Raw genomic sequence first — 21,335 nt, 5'->3', positions numbered from 1 at the left:
CTTGAACCGGCTGGGACCGGAGGAGTCTTCGGATTGACGGTTGAATCAGCTGGAACTGAAGGAGTCTTTGGACCTACGGATGGAACCGGATTGGGTCCAGAGATATCGGAATCGGCTGGAACCGAAGGAATCTTCAGACAGACGGATGGAACCGGATTGAGTCTAAAGACAGTTGAATCAGCTGGAACTGAAGGAGTCAGAATCCGGTTAGAACCGGAATGAGTGGTATCCGAGTGTTCAGTTAGACCATCCTGGACCTGGTCCATGCTGGATGCCAACAGGGTGGTGCTCTCTGAAGACGGCAAACAGGAGTTCATAACTGCATCTGTAGCACAAAAATTCCATCTGGGAACTTGGCTCTGGATACTTCCCTTGGGACTGAAACTTTGGTGACCCCTCCCGGGGTTGATGAATCAGACACCTCTCTCAGGGTTGTTTTCTCCAGCACCCCTCCTGGGGTTGATAGATCAGAAACTCCTTTTTGAGAAGACTCATATGCCCCTACTAGAGCTTGAACATTGGATACCCCTCCTAGGGCTGTAGACACAGACGCCCCTCCTTGGGCTGTAGACACAGACGCCCCTCCTTGGGCTGTAGACACAGACGCCCCTCCTTGGGCTGTAGACACAAACGCCCCTCCTTGGGCTGTAGACACAGACGCCCCTCCTTGGGCTGAGTAAAGAGCATCATCATTCCAGGAAAGTTCAGACGCTAGGATCTGGTACTGTACCAGATATTTACTGACTGTTCGTGTCCCCTGACGTAGCCGGAGGATATCAGAGGAGGCAGAGGTCACACGACCTGGTTCATCAAAGATGCGCCTGAAGGTTGCCACGAAATCTGCATATGAAGAGAGCAGGGCATCAGACTTCTCCCATAGAGGTGATACCCAATCGAGGGCGGAGCCACTGAGGAGGGAGATGATGTAAGCAACCTTGGTGCGGTCAGTTGTGAAACTGCCAGGCTGTAACTCAAAATATATCTCACACTGATTTAGGAAAACCCGACAGGCTTTTGGGGAACCATCAAACTTGGCAGGTGTCGGTAAATGGAGACAAGGAGCAGAAACGGTAATGGTGGGTGGGGATACCACCAAAGGTACTGCAGGCGGCACACTGTACGCCTCTGAACCACGGAGGGTTACTTGTATTCCATCCAGCCGAGAGGAGAGGTCCTGGAGACAGCGGATCACATGGCCCTGTGCAGTCTCCTGACGTTCAAGGCAGGCTGCAAGTTCTTGCATCGGCCTGGTCGCTTGGACCTGGTCTCCGGCCGGATCCATTAGGTCAGTGCTTACTGTCACAACTGAGGGCTAGTGCTGACCAGGGGGAAGCCTCAGTTGTAGGGGCTGAGGTATATGTGTACCTGGGAGGCAGTACAGGGTTCTTGGACATGCAGGGAACCTTTAGAACAAATGCCCGAAGGCGTGAACACGACAACAAGGGAAAGTTCAAAGGTTTTATTAAACACAGTTCAGAGGAATACTGATGACTTGGTACTGGTAATAGGAAACACAGTTCATAGAAATACTTGGGATCGATGATGGAACATCGATGGTGACTTGGAATCGATGACGGAACACTGATGGTTACTTTGGGATCGTTGGTAAGCTTTGAGTGAAGCTGGGGTTCGCAGATAGAAATGCACTATTGTACTTAGAAGCACAGGTGAAGCATGAAGTGATGCTGGGGATCGCTGGAGAATGGCTGCTGGGAAGCCGGAGTTCAGACACAGGTGAATCAGGGTAGACTGTAGAGAGTTAATCACTGGAGTGTCGGGTTACACTGCAGAGTATAATCACCAGGGAGTCAGGCTGTACTGCAGAGAAAGTCCATGGGAGAACTTCACACTGGAATCACTGAAGACAATTGAAGCACTGACATCTTTCCACCCCAGGAACAGGATATTTATACCTGCTGGGAAGCAGGGATTGGCTGGCTGATTAACCAGAGACCAGAGTGCAGCTGCTGTGTAATCAGGCTGAGAGCAGAGTGCAGCTGATAGGCTGAAAGGTAACATTTGATTAGGAAAACATGGCTGCGCCCCTTGTAGCTTTTGGAGGGAAAGATTGTTTGTAACTTGAATGTGAGCTTTAACCATGAAGCTGCCAGAATCACAGTAAAGAGATTTGAGACAATGAGATGCAGCGTGCTGCACACAGACAGTGCGGATGGAATCCAGGCTTGGAACACTGGGACAGTCTCAAGAGGCATTTGGAAGGTAAATACTGATAAGGAATTACCTAAATCGTGACACCCACTGTGCAAGCCGCTTTTCAAGGTTTTTATTTTTCCAATTAGGTTTAATTTGTTGTATTCCTATAAATCTTGTGACGTGCCCTTCACACTTATTGTGGGTAACCCTAAAATGATCAGAAAGGGGGTGAGTCTCCAGCCCTTTGCGGATTTTATATATATGCTCCACAGCCCTAGTTTTCAAAGGGCGCAATGTCTTCCCAACATACATTTGTCCACATTTACACACTAGAAAATAAATGACATTTCTAGAATGACAAGTTATAAAGTCATTGATTTTGTATTTAATACCATCATATTCAAATTCCGTGATTTTCCATGGTATATCATTCTTAGTTGTGGTACGACACATAAGGCATTCCCCACACCTATGAAATCCCTTATTACACATTCTTCCCCCTGTATTTTCTTTTAAACTGCTCTGTACCAAATGGTCCTTCAAAGTTTTGGCCCTTTTGTAAATGAACATCAGTTTGGGAGGTAGATGTTCCCCAAGAACCGGGTCATCTTTCAATATCTGCCAATTGGCCCTAAAAATATTTTCAATCTTTTTATGGTAACCTCCATATCGTGTAGTGAAGGCCCATTGATATGGGTTCTCTCCCTGTTCTTCTTTTTCTCTTTCTCTTAGTAGGTCCTTTCTATCTATTTTCTGGACTTTTTCTTTTGCTGTATTCAGAAGAGAATCATCATATCCTTTTTCGCGGAATCGATCTGTCATCTCATTAATCTGGATATCTAGAATTGCCTTCTTTGTACAATTTCTTTTCAGGTGCTTGAACTGTCCCACCGGAATATTCTCCAGCCATCTGAAATGGTGTTCACTGTTTATGTTAAGATAGGCATTCGAGTCAGTTGGCTTCCGGTGGGTTTTCGTACAGATCTGATCATCCTCTATATATATGTTCAAGTCCAAGAAAGAGAGTTCTTCCTTACTTTGAGTATAAGTGAGGGTAATGTTGAATGGATTGGAATCGAGTAGATTCTGGAAATCTTGGAGATATGCTTCACTACCTTTCCAGATCAAAAATATGTCATCAATGAACCGCCACCAGCACACCATGCCTGCCCCCAGATCTCTACAAAGGTCCACTGTGGAAGCTTCCAAGTAGGCCATGTAGAGGTTGGCATAACTGGGGGCGAACCTGGTGCCCATGGCGGTTCCCCTAACTTGCAGGTAATAAATACCCTGAAAGTAGAAATAATTATTTCTCAAAATAAAGTCAATCGATTCCAATAGAAATTCCTTAGTGGCGTCATTATATTCGCTTTTATCCAGGAAAAATTCTACCGCTTTTTTTTCCTTTATCCCAATCAATGATTGTGTATAATGTGCTTACGTCTGGACTCATTAGAGTGCAGTCAGTACCCCATTTAACATTTTCCAACTTTCTAAGGACGTCTCCTGTGTCTTTCAAATAAGCCATGGTATTCCCAACCAATGGCTGTAAGAAAAAATCCACTAAGGCAGATAGATTGGATGTTATACTGTTGGTACCCGTAATTATGGGTCATCCCGGGGGGTTGGTGGTATCCTTATGAACTTTGGGCAGCACATAGATGGTTGGAGTGGATGGCTCTTCAGTGATGATAAAATTATTTTCTCCTTCCGTAATGGCTCCCTGATCCACTGCCTTTTGTGTTAAGACCTCTAATTTCTTTATGATGTTGGAGAGGGGATCTGATTTTAATTTTTTATATGTGTCTTTATCATCTAGTTGTCTTTCTATCTCCTTGACATAATTTTCTTTGGTCATAATAACCCCCCCTTCCCTTGTCTGCAGGTTTCACTACGATTTCTTTGTTATTCTGAAGGTCCTGTATGGCAAGAAATTCCTTCCGGGAAAGATTTCTCTTCTTAGTCCGAGGAATTTTTCTTAGTTCCTTCGTGACGAGGGAATTGAAGCTATCGATACTGCCTCCTTTGACATGTTTGGGGTAAAAATGGAATTTCTTCCTAAACCTGGATCGTTCTAAGGGAACCCCGTCATTGGTACTTCCCTTTTCCAGGAAGAATTTCTTTAAAGAAATCTTTCGAATGAACTTCTGTAGATCTACAAATAGATCAAAGGGGTTTGGATCGCTTGAGGGTGCAAACTAAGTCCTTTCAGTAACACAATCTGTTCTTCACTGGTTAATACATGGGTGCTTAGGTTAAATATTTTACTCTGCATATTTGCCCCCCTTTGTGTACTAGTGACACCTACATGTTTTATAACCTCTCCGACCTTGTTGGATTTACTGGGTTTGGGTTTCTTAACTCCACCTCTTTTGCCACGTTTGGTGAACCCATTTCCTAATTCAGTTACTCCCTTCTCGGGATCCAATGGCCTCTCTCTAAAAAATTAGTATGATTAAGTTGCGGAGTGGATACATTCACTGATCTTAATCTACCCACATTCCTTTCTCTTTGTGTATACTCCAAGTCCATACGGGGACCTCCACCTCTCTGTTGATTTTTTTTAACCCTATGTGGGTGATTCCTTCCATTCTCACAAGGCATGTACTGAAATTTATCTTCATATCTTCTCCTTGGAGTCTGTTCATATTCTCCAAATTCATTTTGAATCCTCCTCTCTGTGTAGTTCCTTACCTTAGACTGGGGTCTAGTTCTGGATCCTCTAGGGATAGGTCTCCTTCCCTCATTGCCATAATTCCCCTTCCCTGTGGGTCCATGGTGGGAATTCATGGATTTCTTTCTCCATGTGTGGATGAATGTTCCTCCTCCCTCACTAATGGATATTTTAGATTTTTTGGGGTTATGTGCTGGAGGTTGGGATGTTGTCTCCTCTTGAGATTCATCTGAATCTCTGAGGAATTTCCTTTTCTTCCTTATTTTTAATTCCTTCGTCTCCCTTTCTAATTTCTGTATTATGTATTTCTCCTTCTCCTTTACCTCTTCTACATCTAGGAATGGATCCACTAGAATTTTTAAGGATTCAATGTGCTTATTGACCTCTATGAGGTTATTTTTCCTCTCTTTTATTATTAATTCAATCAAAGACAGGCTACAATGGGTCAGAATTTTGTCCCATTCGATGGTAAACATCTCATTATCATTGGTAAATGAGGATTTTTTAATAATCCTAAAACCTTTAGGTACTAAATGGTGAGAAAGGTAGTGTTCTAATGTGGTGACTTCCCACCATATTCTATTTTCTTTCACCATTAGTTTCTCTAATTTATTCAGTATTGTAGTGAGATCTTCATCTTCTACATTAGACTCTATAGTGGATTCATCGAAGAATCCTTTGGATATATTCCTCCTTGTTTCCCTAAAGTTAACATCCCTGCTGCAGACTAATAGGTACAGGTGTTTGAAAGACATTACAAAAGGCAAAAAATAGTTGTGTACAATCTCAGAATTGCGCAGTTAAACAGATAAAACTGCCTAGACAAACTGTTCGGTTGGGGGAAACAACACCAATTCCCAATAGGAGCAAAAAAAATAATGAACAAAGTGTCACTGGCGCTGAGTCCGTATGGATGTATTGAGGGCCCTGGTATAGGCCAATGGAACATGAAATGGTAATAAAGATAGGTGGTCAATGGATATAACGAACCCCCACAAAATTAGGGTAGCCCGTGAATAGGGCAATACCCTTGGTATAAATTAAACAAGTATAAAGGTGCAAAAAAAACAGGTTTATTATTATAACACACAATTAATTTTTTTTACTGTAAGTGCAATGTGGAATGGTACAATCCATGAAGGTGACTTGTGCATTAAGAAGAACAGAAAGAAGTTCTCACCATCTCCCTGTATTGCGGTGGGCTAGCTTATGAATAAGCTGGTGTGGTCCTGGGCTGAAATAGCCTGGCACCACCGCAAAGAGTTTATCAGCATTAGTTCAAGATGCATCCACATGCGTCTTTCCTCAGTCCAAGCAATGCGTTTCGGTTCAGCAGAACCCATAACAGAGATGGAAAGCCTTAGATTAATGTAAGTGAGGGGCATCATTTTAAAATGCTAAATTTATAACCAATTATTTCTGTTTATTAATGTTTATGCCCTAATCAAGGTCAGCCCGCTTTTTTTGCCCAGTTGCTGGGTAAAACTGAATACTTGCTCGATTGTATCATCATATTTAGAGGGGAATATGATTGGATTAGTGACCCACTAGTTTATACTTTGTCGAAAGCCAGACACTACACTAACAAAGCTTACAATCAGGTAAGACACATCATTCACAAACACTAGCTGGCTGACTCCTGTAGTATTCTTCACCCTGTGGGACATGACTATTCATTTTACTCACACCCACATACTCCAGAATAGGTTACTTTCTAATCAGTCATAGACACCTTCAACTCCTTCAGGATGCTCAGATCTGTTCTATTTCCTGGTCAGATCATGCTCCTGTATCGGCCCTGCTTTCAATATCACATCCCTCTTTCAAACAATAGTCCTGGTGTTTTAATGATATGCTGTTACAGAACTCGTATGGTAGAATCTGCAATCACTGATTGTATAGAACTTAGTACCACTGATGTATCTAAGATCTCCATATGGCAAAAAATAGTTGTGTACAATCTCAGAATTGCGCAGTTAAACAGATAAAGCTGCCTAGACAAACTGTTCGGTTGGGGGAAACAACACCAATTCCCAATAGGAGCAAAAAAAAAAAAAAAATTATGAACAAAGTGTCACTGGCGCTGAGTCCATATGGATGTATTGAGGGCCCTGGTATAGGCCAATGGAACATGAAATGGTAATAAAGATAGGTGGTCAATGGATATAATGAACCCCCCACAAAATGAGGGTAGCCCGTGAATAGGGCAATACCCTTGGTATAAACAAAACAAGTATAAAGGTGCAAAAAAACAGGTTTATTATTAAAACACATAATTACATTTTTTTACTGTAAGTGCATTGTGGAATGGTACAATCCATGAAGGTGACTTGTGCATTAAGAAGAACAGAAAGAAGCTCTCACCATCTCCCTGTATTGCGGTGGGCTAGCTTATGAATAAGCTGGTGTGGTCCTGGGCTGAAATAGCCTGGCACCACCGCAAAGAGTTTATCAGCATTAGTTCACCATGCATCCACATGCGTCTTTCCTCAATCCAAGCAACGTGTTTTGGTTCAGCAGAACCTTTCTCAAGAATTGGATGAGGAGTAGTGTACTGACTGATCTTTTATACCTGGTTAATAGACCAGCAAATTGGATAATTACTGATGCTGTCACTTCTGGTTTTGAAAAACGGAAATGGTGAGACTGTGTCCCAAAAATGTTTACCATATGTTCAGTCCCATAAAAACAAAATCCTCACATATTTAAAACTCTCCCACACCATAATAGACTTCTGGGCTCTCCCCTCTTAGAAAATGCATAATCCACACTGCAAATGAAAGTGCGCCGTGACATCTGCATACTCCAGCCGGAAGTCACGTGTGTGCGGTTCAACTGCAGCTTCCTGTTGTGTGCGTCAGTGCGTTCCACACATATCTTCCGCCCGTCAGTGACGATCATGCGTTCCATGCGCTATTCCTTCCTTGCGTTCCATGGAAGATGTAATACTCAACTCCAGACGCAGGGTTTACTTTTCCACTTGTGCAAGTCACTTTGACCATAGGTATCCAGGACGAAGTGCTCTTCTATATTAGCTGGAAACAGCCGGGAACACCCACACCGATACCTTTCTTGGTGGTACTTAGTATTCCCAACCTGTCCATCCCTAATACCCGGGTGGGGTCCCACACTGTCTCCTAATTCGAATCCAAGTTCACCCATAAATATAAAAGAAATAAAAGAAGATGATTAATATAACAAATAGATGTAAATAGACACAATGGAATTAAAAAATGGATTTCAGTGAAAGGAAATGAAAAGGGGACACCGAAGACATATAAATAATTAATAAAATCAATCTAAAAACTATTTAAGTTCAAAGTCTACGTTGTGCCCCTTTGGTTTCAAAGTATCTAAATTAAAAATCCATTTAATTTCGCACTGCGTAAGGCGCTTTTCAAGGTTTTTATTTCAGCCCAGGACCACACCAGCTTATTCATAAGCTAGCCCACTGCAATACAGGGAGATGGTGAGAGCTTCTTTCTGTTCTTCTTAATGCACAAGTCACCTTCATGGATTGTACCATTCCACATTGCACTTACAGCAAAAAAATTTAATTGTGTGTTTTAATAATAAACCTGTTTTTTTGCACCTTTATACTTGTTTTGTTTATACCAAGGGTATTGCCCTATTCTCGGGCTACCCTCATTTTGTAGGCGGTTCATTATATCCATTGACCACCTATCTTTATTACCATTTCATGTTCCATTGGCCTATACCAGGGCCCTCAATATATCCATACGGACTCAGCGCCAGTGACACTATGTTTATATATATTTTTTGCTCCTATTGGGAATTGGTGTTGTTTCTCCCAACCGAACAGTTTGTCTAGGCAGCTTTATCTGTTTAACTGCGCTATTCTGAGATTGTACATAACTATTTTTTGCCATATGGAGATCTTAGATACATCAGGGGTACTAAGTTCCATACAATCAGTAATTGCAGATCTACCATACGAGTTCTGTAACAGCATATCATTAAAACACCAGGACTATTGTTTGAAAGAGGGATGTGATATTGAAAGCAGGGCCGATACAGGAGCATGATCTGACCAGGAAATAGAACAGATCTGAGCATCCTGAAGGAGTTGAAGGTGTCTATGACTGATTAGAAAGTAACCTATTCTGGAGTATGTGGGTGTGAGTAAAATGAATAGTCAGCCAGCTGGTGTTTGTGAATGATGTGTCGTACCTGATTGTAAGCTTTGTTAGTGTAGTGTCTGGCTTTCGACAAAGTATAAACTAGTGGGTCAATAATCCAATCATATTCCCCTCTAAATATGATGATACAATCGAGCAAGTATTCAGTTTTACCCAGCAACTGGGCGAAAAAAGCGGGCTGACCTTGATTAGGGCATAAACATTAATAAACAGAAATAATTGGTTATAAATGTAGCATTTTAAAATGATGCCCCTCACTTACATTAATCTAAAGCTTTCCATCTCTGTTAAGGGTAGATGCTAAACAAATAAAATTATAATTCCCAGATTTTTACCCTGGCAGTTATGTGAGGGGAAGTGTGTGGAGTTGGGCAGGTAGCATGATGAAAATGGGTCTCATGCATTAAAGCAATATCAACTTTGCCTGGCCTACAGTAAGTGTTCAGAGAAGTTTGGAGTGTTTTTCCAAATTGTTTAGTCCTCTAACATTAATAGAGATTATGCAGAGGATAACTGGAGGAACATACATTGATAAACAAAAAACAAACACAAGAAGTGCATATAGGGATAATCTTGGGGCACCACTTAGGCTAGTGTGAGTAGGAGTTAAGACTTTCAATGGGAGGAAAAATGGGTGTGGAAAGAAAGAAGGGACACGGGTATTTCAGGATGGGAAATATAGATCAATCAAAAATATAGGACTATGGTAGAAGAGGAAGGAAAGGGAGCTAGATATGACATAGAACAGCATCAGAGTAGACAGCATCTGGAACACTAAGGGAGAAAATTAATTCTCATGCCCCAAATAGTGAAGTAGGTGTGGTCAGGGGATATCAGGGTTGAGCAACTGTCATAACTCATGGAACCTGCATAATAACTAAACAATTGAAAAAAACAGCAACAAAAAAATTTGCAGGTGAGACATGAAAAATAATAAAACAGCACAACATTAGTGTCAATAACATTGTAACCATAATGCAATCTGGAAGGATAGACTTTTAAACAGGAAAATTGTGAGGACATGGGGTTCTTCTAATCACTCAGACACAGAACTGATGAAACAAAAGTGATGGTTTATTTCTCATCACACAAAGGAGTAGATAATTCACAGGAAACAGAAGTAAATATAGTCCAGAAACAATATGCAGGTAGCAGCCCAGATAGTCAGTCCCAGTAGAGGATCTAGGTCCACAGCAATTCTACACAGGAGTTACAGATAAGCAGGTCCTCACAGCAGTGATAGCAGATTAGTCCATGCAGTAGTAAATACGTATAAGTCCTCACAGCACTGGTGATGCATTCCACAAGGTACCCTGGAAGAGAATCACCCCTTAGCCAAAGTCCTGTGACTAACATGAGGAGCTGACCTGCGTAACCTCTTTTAAAACCTTCCAAATGCCCATCATGTCGTGCTCAACTTGGGAGGATGCACCAGTTCCTGATTGGTGGGATCCCATTTCAGGTATCTCCCTCCGCACTCCCACAGCTGGCCTTCTGCTGACCACATGCTGGGTCATGCTCTGAGTTGTCTGTCAGAGCCCAGGGTTTAACAGAGGAAAGTAAACAGAAGGAACAATGACAGGGAAATTGGTTTAAGTCCCGATTGTCCCCTGTGGAGGTGCATCTTCAGAGAGAGATTACCTGTCCCTCATGTTTACTTCCTGTGCGACCGTATAAGGATGATAGATGGACTCAATAGGCTTATCAATGATAACTTGTCACCTCATACACAGAATGGCATCCTCCTAAAATAACATAACATGACAGCACCATGTGCCAGGTCACAGCACACATGTATTTACCTGAGTAAGATTATAGTTCAGAATATATAGGCTAACAAATAGACACACACATAGGGTAATAGTGACACAAGCCAGATAGATAATGGAACAAAAGGAATAAAAAGTACATTAAACGCTATAAAGATTGAAATGCCATAAATACAGTTTTAGCCTTTGCCTATATCTTCACAAAAATAAAATCATTCCATACCTAATATTTGGTTATGGATCATAGGGTCATTAGATTGATACCAGAAGGTTGACAGGCAGTTGGTCAACATGGCAAGAAAGTTACCAGGAAAAAAAGGTTGACATGGAAAAGGTCAGCAGGAGTTTTTTGTGGTATTTTTGGTGTTGTTTACTCTGTAAAGTGAGCAGGAACCCCACTGTGTCCTCTTGCATGGCTTGCTTTGCTTGCCATTCTGAGGGCAAAGTGCTCTGCTCCTCTACCGCTGAACCCGGCACAGGTTAATATTCTCAATCGTAGTCCATGTGGATGGTAAAGAATGAAAAAAGTCAAGGATTTTTATTTTAAAAAACAGTAACGTTGACCTTTTCATGTGTCAACCTTTCCCATGTCGACCTTTTGTCCATTTTGACCTAATGTATGTTGACCTTAAAGCGGTTAACCTAATAACTGTCGACTTTAGTCATGTTGACCTAGCATTCGGCTACTGAAATTTCCTGACCAACGTTATCTTGTATGATCTTCTTAGTCGGGAAGGATTTAATGTAGGCAAAGCTTTTCTTCATTTTGTTTCCAATAGAGGAAGTGTGAAAGGGTTCCAGACTGTCCGCTGGGAAACGGCTTGAAAAGGTGGAATAGGAGAAAAGTAAATGAGGAATACAGTAATTGAAGGTAGCAGTAAATGAGGAATAATTGAAGGTAGCTGTATCACAAGATAGTTGCATTGTAAGAGTTATGATCAGCATCATCCAGTGAGGTAGACAATCATCATCTGCAGTTGGACCAGACCATAGAGAACACATGTGGCCAGTACCAGAACCCTATTTGCACCCTTTGGATTTACAGTATATGACAAAATAAAATTAAAACTTGAAAACCACTGAAATTTCTAGAATCACCACTAGATGCTGCAAACATGATACAGAAGTCAGAAAATCAATGTCTCTCAGGCAGGGCCGGTGCTAGGGTGTTCGGCACCCCCTGCAAACTATAATATGTATACACATTATGCCACATAGTAGTGGCCCTTATACATGTTACACCACACAGTAGTGTCCCATACAAATGTTACGCCACAAAGTACTGCCCCTTATACACCGCCCACAGTAATGCTCCTTATGCACAATGCCAACAGTAGCAGTGCCCCTTACATATAATGCCCACAGTAATGTCATTTACATATTATGCCACACAGACACAGCACTGAACTTACCTGAAGCCCCGCTCCTATGCCAGCTGCCATCCGACAGCTGCTTGAGCATGGCACTATAGGAAAGATGCCATGACATCTCTGCCTACACACAATGTAGAAGCTAGAAGGTGGAGCTCAGGCTCCTCTTTGGCTGCATGCTTTTACACTCCACTCCTGAGTCATGGGAGGAGAAGTGAGGAAAAGGGAGAGGGGTGGGATCTGAAGACAGGCACATTTGGCAAGCACTGGTGTTGTTTCTGTGCGCCCGCCTCTGCTACTGAAAAGAGGAAGCGGCAGCCAGTGCCCCTGTAAATCAAGGAGTGGATGACAAGGACTTCAGCTGCACCAGTTTTATTAGCACAATAGAAACAGTCAGCTTTAGATACAATACATATACTGAAGATCTCACATGAAATCCACATCAAAGAAATAGTGCAGCTAATGGTTTGGCTGTTCTAATCATCACCTTACAGATTATTTCATCCACATCAATTTGTAAACAACAATCCTTATTTGACTATGAGCATTAACACAAACACATGAATAAACAGGTCAGGAGTTACAATTTACAGTTACTTTGCATATCCTTCATTTATGTTGTACGCAATTGCCGTGAAACATTTTGATTTACTGTGCAGTGTGGAATGCTAGTATGAGCAACCTGTGGCCCATGCAACTTAATTACCTTTGCACAAAAACAGCATACAACAATACCACTTAAACTGACAGGTAACACTATAATCTCGTTACACTTCTACAGTTCTTCTGGCCAAATGACAACATAACATGAACACTTTAGAAAGAGTGAAGAAAGCTAATAACTGATAACCTTTGAAGTCCAGCATGTCACTCCTATCCTACTTTCAGGTACCTAACGGTTGTCTAGTTACCAAATCCTCCTTCTTTTACCTGTTCACACGGGGGGCAGTGTCTTGACACTAAGGGGTATATTTACTAAGCTCCCGATTTTGACCGAGATGGTGTTTTTTCTTCAAAGTGTCATCTCGGGAATTTACTAAACTCAAATCTCGGCAGTGATGAGGGCATTCGTATTTTTTTGGAAGTCAAAGAAAAAAAATACGAATGAATACACCATCGGTCAAATACGACTGTTTTTTGATACAACTCGGTAATTTACTAAAAGGTGTATTTCACGAACACTGCCGGCAATAGCCAAACACTGCCGTGAAAATATACAAATCGTAAAAAAAGCAGATTTAAAACAGACCTGCTTTTTTTTACCGTGTTCTGATAGGCATGCACGGATCCATGAGATCCGTGCATGTTTATCAGTGGGAAGGGGTGGGAAAGTGTTAAATTTGCAGGAAAAAAATGAGTGGGGTCCCCCCTCCTAAGCAAAACCAGCCTCGGGCTCTTTGAGCCGGACCTGGTTGAAAAAATATGGGAAAAAAATGTCAGGGGTTCCCCCATATTTAATCAACGAGCACCGGGCTTTGCGCCTGGTCCTGGTTCCAAAAATACGGGGGACAAAAAGCGTAGGTGTCCCCCGTATTTTTGGAACCAGGACCAGGCGCAGAGCCCGGTGCTGGTTTATGAAATATGGGGGAACCCCTGTCATTTTTATCCCCATATTTTGTCAATCAGGACCTGCTCAAAGAGCCCGAGGCTGGTTTTGCTTAGGGGGAAGGGGAACCCCACGCATTTTTTTTTTTTTAGATTTGTAAAAATTTTATTTTTTTTACGAAAGGTGCATAATGAAGCCCTGCACGGATCTCACAGATCCGGCCGAGATTCATTGTGTTCATGTCGGCAGTGTTTTACTATTCACTCCCGTAAAACACTGCCAAAAAATACGAATGACATCGACATCGGAAAACACGAAAAAATGCAGAATACGACAGCTTAGTAAATTAGTCGTAATAAATTCAAAAAGTTGCAAATTCACACTTTCGATGTCATTCGTGTTTGAACTTTAACCTCATTCTGAAAAATACGAATTTTAGTAAATATACCCCTAAATGGGAATTATTGTATAGTTGTTGGTGATGCTGACCACTAAGCAGCTGGCTCGTGGAGGTAGTTTTTAGAGTTCAAGGCAAAATCCTGTATTAAATAGACTTGGGGTCTTGACTTGCAAATTATAGTAGACAATAGATTTTGGTTGTCACTATACACTGAGAACTACTTCCAGTAAGGAGTTACCCTGGTTAATGCCCCTAGGTGGTGCTTTTTTGCTGCATATCTCTGATCAGTAAGAAACTAGAGTTTATGTTACCCAGGCAGGGTAATGGTATCCATGTGTATTTTAGCAATGTATTTGCTTGTAAAGTAGCTAAAGTACTGTTTCTACATAACAGTCCCTTCAGGACAACTATAGTTGCTCAGCCTTTGCTCAGTGATGTAAATGCAGCCACTGTTCGGTACTATAATTCAATATGCAGTCTCTGTTCAATATTATAAATCAATATACAGTTTCTGCCCCATGGTTGCATTTCTGGTGCCTCATAGCTGGGGATATATCCAGGGTGTCTTCGCCCTTTCTCCTATATGAACAGTGCTGTCTTAAGTATAATGTGTGGTAGTGGTACAACCAGGCAGGCTTACATGTCCAGGGTCTTGTCCCCTTGTCATCCAGGGGTTCCTGGCATGTCTCCTGTCTCTTTTGGCACCCTCTGGGCATATTGGGGGTCATTCCGAGTTGTTCGCTCTGTATTTTTTTCTCGCAACAGAGCAATTAGTCGCTAATGCGCATGCGCAATGTCCGCAGTGCGACTGCACCAAGTAAATTTGCTATGCAGTTAGGTATTTTACTCACGGCATTACAAGGTTTTTTCTTCGTTCTGGTGATCGTAATGTGATTGACAGGAAGTGGGTGTTTCTGGGCGGAAACTGGCCGTTTTATGGGTGTGTGCGAAAAAACGCTACCGTTTCTGGGAAAAACGCGGGAGTGGCTGGAGAAACGGAGGAGTGTCTTGGCGAACGCAGGGTGTGTTTGTGACGTCAAACCAGGAACGACAAGCACTGGACTGATCGCAGATGCCGAGTAAGTGTGGAGCTACTCAGAAACTGCTAAGAGGTGTCTATTCGCTATTTTGCTAATCTTTCGTTCGCTATTTTGCTAAGCTAAGATACACTCCCAGTAGGCGGCGGCTTAGCGTGTGCAAAGCTGCTAAAAGCAGCTTGCGAGCGAACAACTCGGAATGACCCCCATTGTGCAGGACTCTCCAAGTGTCAGCCCTGCCGTTGCTATGCACAGCAGCGTCTCCACGCTCGTTCATCTGCTGCTTGGCTGGAACCTTCCCTCAGGATCTTAGCTGCTTCATGGATCTCCAGGGTCTCAGCACCTCAGCCCTGTCACTGAAAGCCAAGCCACTCTCTTTCAGCTTGCACTCTGGCTCTGGAAGGGTCAGTGCTGTACGTCTGGGTGTTACTAGCAGTGTCACTTCCCCCTGTCTCCACACATGCTGCTCCTGCTTTCACAGTGTCACCACACCCTGGGCTCCTCAACTCCACCTCTTCACTCCACAATCCAGTGGCTCCCTGCATGTGTCATTTAGTTGAACATCACATGTCCCGCCCCTCCATGCATCACCATGACAGAGGGGAAGCCAGTTAACTCTATGCTGTCCACTTACACTGTCTGAGTCTTCAGCATACTAGTCAATGTATGCAGTGCAGCTTGGCAGATCTGTGGGGTACCACACATGGACAGAGCTGGATCAAGGTTTCAGGGGTCTAGGACACTAAACACACATGGGATCCTATGATCATAAATTTTATATATTAATATTAATAAGAGTGTCAGATCAAAAGGACTTATAATTAATAAAATGAGCCCAAATTTGCAGTAGGAGAACAAATTGACAGAATAGGAGAGGAGTGGGCTAAACCTCAGCTAGTCTGGGGGGCAGGACGGTAAGGCATTATGGGAGTTTATTGTTAGCCAATAGGAGTGAACGTTGGGGGTAGGTGGAAAGGGTTTTTAAGCCTGATAAAGGGGCTGGGTCAGCCTCTTCTGCTGTAATCGTGGTAGGGGTGAGTGCTCTTCACCCCTTTCTCCTGTGTTCGTGCTGCTTGCCCCTTATTGCTTTTACTCACTTGCCTGGCCTGGGTGCTTTTTATATTGTGCCCACCTTTGTGTCCCCTTTCTGTTGCCCATTACCTCCTGGTTATTTCGTGCTGGCCACCATGTCCCTTCCCGCCGCTCTGCTGGTGCCCCTGCACGTTATGCTGCTGCTGCCCTCTCTCCGTCTCGGGCCTGAGCGCTGCGCTCACAGGCAGGGCTCAGTCTCCTGGCTCCGCTGCGGGTGCCCATCCGCGGGTACACGCGGCGGCGCGTGCGTCCGCTCCCACGCTGGCTGTGCCACGGGTGCCGGGGGATTCTCCCGGCACAGCGGCGGCTGGTGAGGGATGGAGCACTGGACGACGAGATCGGGCGGTCGGAGGGGGGAGCCAGCGGGGGTGCCTGCTGGCGGGATTCCCTCTCTGGCGGCGGCGGCTTGGGGACGCGCGCACGCGGTCCCTGCGCCCTCCACCGCTGAGAGTCGTTACAGGGTTCCCAGATGATGAGGGGGTTTTGTTTAGGGTTGCGGCCAGTGGCTCATCCACTGGCCGTCCCTTCCAGGCAGCTCCTGTTTCGCGTCCGCGCGCATCCGCGGCTGGTACTTGTGCTTCCTGGGAGCTCTCCCCGCTCCAGCGGGCGGGGCTCCCCGAATTCTTCTGTCATCACAGTGCGGGGCCAGAGAGGGGAGCTGCGATCTGGGAACGGTAGCCATCCGGTTCCCCAGGTGGGCGGGGCCAGGGGCCCTGGGGCAGTGAGGGGGCGTCTGGCGCATCACAGGAGATTGCGGGTCTGCAGAGGCCATCTGGCGCCGGTCCCAGTCTGGGCCGACCGGGACGGCGCGGTAGCGACGAGAGGGCCATCCCTGCTGCGGACCCGGGGAGCTGGGGGACCGTTGGGGCTGCGGCTCCGGATCACTCTGCCGTTGCGGCAGCAATGTTGGCAATGACGGCGGCGTTTGCGCCGTTTGTGACGGCTATGTCCCCGGGTGGCATTTCCGTGGCTCCTGCTTCGGTTGACACGGCCGTTCTCCCTGGTGCCTCTGGCCCCGCCATGGCGCAGTTTCTCCAGGTGTGTCGCACTATGGGCTCCGCCGCTGCGTTGCTGGGTGGTGCTGTCCTGTCGCCCGCAGGGGCGTCTGCTTTCATCCCCGCCGGGGGGGCTTCGGCACCCGTGGCGGCTTTCCCTTCTTTTTCAGATTCGGATGCGGGTGATGATCGGGAAGAGGAGCCGGTCGTGGCGGACGTTTTGCCTTCAGGAAGTGGGCCAACCGGTGAGTGGGACACCGATACAGTTACTGTGTCTCATGGGTCTTCTTCTTCCTCTTCCGGCAGTAGGTCCAGTATTTCTTCTTCCTCTTCTTCCTCATTGCAGTCGGCAGCTAGTAGCTCCACGAAGGCTAAAAAGAGGGTTTGCAAGTACGCACGGCGTGAGGCCCGGCACCGGGATAAGCGGTCTAGGAAGAGCGGTAGTCGTTCCCATAGGGAAAGGATGTGGCGTAATTTGCCAGGTGTAGTTCGCTGCGATTACACGGCGGTGTTACGGGGGTTGCGTGAGAGTTGCAGGAAGAAGTTTAGGTGGGGGAATACGTCGACCTTTTCACATTGACGGAGGACACCAAGGGGGAAGGTAATGATGCGCTTGCGAAGGGCGGTATTGGGGCGGAGGCCTTTCGCTCATACGACAATTGGTTGGCGGGTTTCTGCGTATTCGCGGCATGCTACTTGGAGGATCGCCCTGATGAGCACATCAATGTCATCAGGTACATTCACCTCGTGCATGACATGCAGCGTCAGTCTAAGGATGATACGTGGCTGCATTATGATAAGCAGTTTCGTCAGAAGCACGATTGCCTGCACATCATTGACTTCAGGTGCAAAGATGTGGAGGTATGGCTTCGGGTCACACGGGCGCAGGATATGAAAATGGTGGCAAAAGGGGGGTCCGTTGCTCAGACAGCGGTGGCAAATCAGACCCGGCCACCTTTGAGGCTGCGCCGCGCTACCCTTGGAGTGCGGCCCGTTCTGCGCAGCAGGCGCCGGCGAAGGGGAAATGCTTCGTGTTCAACAATTCTGCGTGCCCCCTCGGTCAATGGTGTCGTTTTCAACACCTTTGCTTGCGATGTAATGGATCACACCCGGCTTCCAATTGCTTTCGCCCGGGGCGGCCGGGAGCTAAGGCAGCTGGGGGTGCGGCCGTAAAACCAACTGGGGGGTTGCTGCTAGTTAGGGCGCCGTCCACGGTTAGTTTGGGGGCCATGCTCAAATGGTTGGGGTGGTTCCCAAACAGAGACGACGCTAAATTTCTGCATGATGGTTTTGTGTCGGGTTTTCGTTTGCCAGTGGAGGGGGGAGTTTTAGTTCGGGCTACCAGGAACCCTCAGTCTGCTCGGGATTTCCCAGACATGCTGCGGGAAAAGGTCGAGCAGGAGGTTCGCCTAGGGAGAATGGCGGGCCCCTTTGCGCTGCCGCCTGTCGAGGATTTGATTATTTCCCCGGTGGGGGTCGTGCCCAAGAAGGCCCAGGGTAAGTTCCGGCTCATTCAGCATTTGTCTTATCCATCTGGGTCCTCGGTTAACGATGCAATTCCACCAGAGTGTTGTTCGGTGGTTTATCAGTCTTTCGATGATGCCCTGGGCATGGTACGGGGCTGCGGCCCTAGGGCCCTCATGGCTAAGCTTGATATTGAATCGGCCTTTCACTTGCTCGGAGTCATTTCGATTCATGGGTTTCCGCGTCGGGGAGGAATACTTTGTATACAAGTGTCTGCCTATGGGGTGTTCCGTTTCGTGTGCCTTATTCGAAATGTTCAGCACCTTTTTACATTGGTGTGTGGAGTTTTCTTGCGGAGGTAGCGGGATCGCGCGTTACCTTGATGACTTTTTGTGTATGGGGCCCACGCATTCTCCTCGCTGTGGTTTCCTGTTGTTTTCTCTGCGTGTCTTGTTGGTGCATTTTGGCGTTCCTGTGGCCGAGGACAAGATGGAGGTGCCTCTCTCCTGTTTGTCCTTTTTGGGTATCGAGATCGATACTGTCGCAGGGGCTTGCCGGCTGCCTCGGGACAAGGTTACAAGGCTTCAGGAGTCCATAGCGCGGTACTTGGTGCGGCGTAAGGTGACATTGCGGGAGGCTCAATCCCTCCTCGGGCTGTTGAACTTTGCATGTCGGGTGATTCCCATGGGCAGGGCTTTTTGACGGAAGTTGGAGCGGTCCACGGCTGGGGATTAGGAGAGACCTCACTTTGTGGGTTTCGTTTCTGGTGGACTTCAATGGTGTGCTGATCTGGATTGCCCGCTCGTTGACAATTCTGACCTGCAGTTGTTTACGGACGCGGCGGGCTCATCGGAGTTCGGTTGTTATCTCGACAGGGCCTGGTGCGTGGCTTCGTGGCCCGAGTCTTGGTCGCAGGAGGGGCTGACCAGCGACCTGTTGTTGCTGGAGCTCTTTCCCATCATGGTAGCCTTGGAGGTTTGGGGGGAGCGCCTTCGTGATCGCAGTATTCTTTTTCGCTGCGATAATTTAGGGGTCGTGAACGCGGTTAACAACCAAAGGGCTAAGGCCCTGCGGGTCCTCCGGGTGTTGTCGCGACTCGTGCTGACTTGTATGCGATGTAATATTCTGTTTCGGGCTCAGCACGTCCCCGGGGTTGATAATGGGATTGCCGATGCATTGTCCAGGGAGCAGTGGGATAGGTTCCGTTTATTGGCCCCAGAGGCTGATTCAGTGGGTTTGCCCTGCCCTTCTTATGTTTGGCAGGTCATCATGGCGGATTGGAAGGGCTAGCCGAGCTATCTTATGCTTTATCCACTCTAACGGGATACCGTCAGGCCTGGAAGGAATGGGAAGACTTTTCCTGTGACTAAGGGCCTAGAGGTGAGAGGGGTCATGGATTGTTTCTGGACTTCATTTGGCAACTCTTAGTGACGGGTAGATCGAGAGCCGTGGTGTCTCGATACCTTGCTGGAATATCCTTTTATTCAAAGTTGAAGGGTGTTCCCGATTTTACGAAGAGTTTCCTGCTGACGAATGCGCTTTAAGGTTGGGCGCGCTCTGCGCTGGTGCCTCCTGATAGTCGGCGCCCTATCGATGCGTCCCTGCTTTCTTCCCTCATGGGGGCAGTAGCGGCGGTGGCGGACTCCCATTTTGAAACGCTTTTATTTCAGTTGGCTTTTTCCATGGCTTTCCATGGAGCGTTTAGGGTCTCTGAGTTGGTTGCGGCTTCTAAAAAGTCGGATGCCATTATGCGGCGCGCGGATGTTGTCATGGGTGTGGGGTCTGTGCTGTGCAGGCTGCGCCGCTCCAAAACTGATCAGATGGGTAGAGGTCATTGGATCACTTTGGCACCTTCAGGTAATGGGGCCTGTTGTCCGGTGGCATTGGCTAATCGGTATGTGGATTGTTAGAAGGGCCTTGGCTTCTGCACTATGATGGGTTGCCATTGTTGAAATACCAATTTACTTGGATGATGCGGCGCTGCCTGTCCAGTTTGGGCCTCTCCCCTCGAGATTTTGGTTCGCATTCATTTAGAATTGGGGCCGCTACTTCCGCAGCAGCTACAGGGCGCACAGTGGACGAAATTAAGGCTCTGGGCAGCTGAAAGTCGGCGGCTTATAAGCGTTACATTCGGCCCGTTCTTGCATGAGCGAGTTGTTTGTTCTACTAACATTTTGTTCGTTTACTGTTTCTACGTTTCGGTTCAGTTTGTTCGTATGTATTGTTTGTCTCCCCTGTCCTCCCTACTCGGATGGCTAGCTACTCGCCACTGCTGGCAGTGGGGGTCTGGAGTGCTTTGCGATTTTTTGCCTGAACTGACGAACTGATTTGGCTTAATTCATTCAATTCAGCTAATTGACATCTAATTACGAGTTCCTCAGCAGGTTTTTACATTTCACCTCCAGCCGAGTTATTCTGTGTGACCCCATACCCTAACAACCCCCCAATTCCCCTTTTTCTTATTTTAAGCTTTCCTTCCGTTTCTTTTTGTTGCTTCGATTGGCCTGAAGCTTGTCCGAGAGGAAATTCATAGCCCTCTATTCAATTTTTCTTTTTGGCAGCGCCTCGTTCTAGTAGTTGGTTCCTGTTCTGGTCTGGGGGTTTTGCTTTCCTTTGTATATTCACGATTGTTTGTCTGTTTTTTCCCTTATAGGTTGGCTAGAGGATGAGTTTA

The sequence above is a fragment of the Pseudophryne corroboree genome, chromosome 4 (assembly GCF_028390025.1).
Source record: "Pseudophryne corroboree isolate aPseCor3 chromosome 4, aPseCor3.hap2, whole genome shotgun sequence".
Lineage (NCBI taxonomy): Eukaryota > Metazoa > Chordata > Amphibia > Anura > Myobatrachidae > Pseudophryne > Pseudophryne corroboree.
This window is presented reverse-complemented; position numbering follows the sequence as displayed.